Raw genomic sequence first — 1,560 nt, 5'->3', positions numbered from 1 at the left:
ATTTTGGTGTATACTTATTACATTATTACACATTTGCGCTTATAATACTTACAAAAAAATATTTATGCCACGAAACAGAGACGCACTAGGGAGATTTGTGAGACAACAAGTAGAAACTTTAGAAAACTCTCCTAGTTCGTCATTTTCTTCCATTCGTTCAAACACTCCTGATTCACCGAGACTTCCTGAACCACCCACGATGGCTCATCAAGATGAAGTCCAACCAAGAACGCTACAGGAATATTTACATCCTACGCGTACAGCCACACCTTCGTGCATAATGTATCCCAACAATATGCCAAATTTCGATTTCAAACCCGGCATGATTAACCTCTTACCAACCTTCCATGGGTTGGAAAATGAGAGTACGTACGTGCATATACGGGAATTCGAAGAGGTGGTGGCTACATTCAACAACCGAGCTGATGTCACCAACATTGTGAGATTGAAATTCTTTCCTTTCTCACTCAAAGACAAAGCAAAGAGCTGGTTGTATTCCTTAAGGCCTAGATCTATCGGAACATGGGACGAAATGACAAAAGCATTCTTTGCCAAATATTTCCCGCCCCATAAGACTAGTAGCCTTAAGGGACAAATCTCTACCTTCATCCAGAAAGACCATGAAACTTTCCATCAGGTCTGGGAAAGGTTTAGAGATTTGATAAATCAATGCCCACATCATGGATACGAAAGCTGGCGTCTGATCAGCTATTTCTATGACGGTCTCACAACCGGACAAAGACAATTCGTACAAATGATGTGCAATGGCGAATTCCTTCAAAAAGATCCCGATGAAGCTTTTGAGTACCTCGACGATCTTGCTGAAAAATCCTACACATGGAATGGACCAAGTCCTATGGACAAGCCACGATCAACTGGAATCTACCAATTGAAGGAAGAGGATAACGTCAAAAGCCAAATTGAATCATTGAGACAACAATTCGAGGCTTTCAAATCTCAAGAAGGTAGAGGAATCCACATGGCTGCAAAAGTAGAGACACGAGATCCATGCTTCATCTGTGGAGGAACGGAACATCAACCGCAAGAGTGCCCAACTCTTAGTGAGTTAAGAGGAGGAAAAGAGGAACAATGCAATGCTTTAGGGGATTACAAGAAACCTTATAACCCTTTCTCAAACACTTACAATCCCGGTTGGCGCAACCATCCAAATTTCAGCTGGAAGGATTCGAACCAAGCATCTGGGAGCCAATGGAGGCCTGAGCAGCAACAACCACCAAAATCATACAACGCTCCTCAAAATATCATGCAGTCAAGTAATTCTCTTGAGAGTACTTTGCAAATGCTTGCACAAACTCAAATAGCCTCAACTCAAGAGCTCAAAGCTTGTTTCACACAAATGGTAGAGGAAATGAAAGACATGAAAGTCCAAATGACAAAGCTAAACACTACTTTGGCTATTCAAGAGCATGGGAAACTTCCCGCTCAACCTCTAATCCATCAAAAAGGGCAACACATGGCACAAACCTCCTCCTCTGCAGATACAAATTTCAAAGAGGTTAATGCCATCACAAGTGGTCAAAGTACGGTTTCACCGTTAAC

General features: G+C 42.1%; 1 non-coding gene across 1 annotated transcript; it reads right to left on the bottom strand.

The window, feature by feature from the left end:
- Nucleotides 1-580: 580 nt before the first annotated feature.
- Nucleotides 581-687, bottom strand: LOC133807655 (small nucleolar RNA R71). The gene has a single exon (XR_009879556.1). It is a non-coding gene; the product is annotated as a small nucleolar RNA R71 (small nucleolar RNA).
- Nucleotides 688-1,560: the final 873 nt, after the last annotated feature.

The sequence above is a fragment of the Humulus lupulus genome, chromosome X (assembly GCF_963169125.1).
Source record: "Humulus lupulus chromosome X, drHumLupu1.1, whole genome shotgun sequence".
In the NCBI taxonomy this organism is placed as follows: Eukaryota; Viridiplantae; Streptophyta; class Magnoliopsida; order Rosales; family Cannabaceae; genus Humulus; species Humulus lupulus.
The sequence above is the reverse complement of the archived record's forward strand: the minus strand, read 5'-3'. Positions and strand labels throughout refer to the sequence as shown.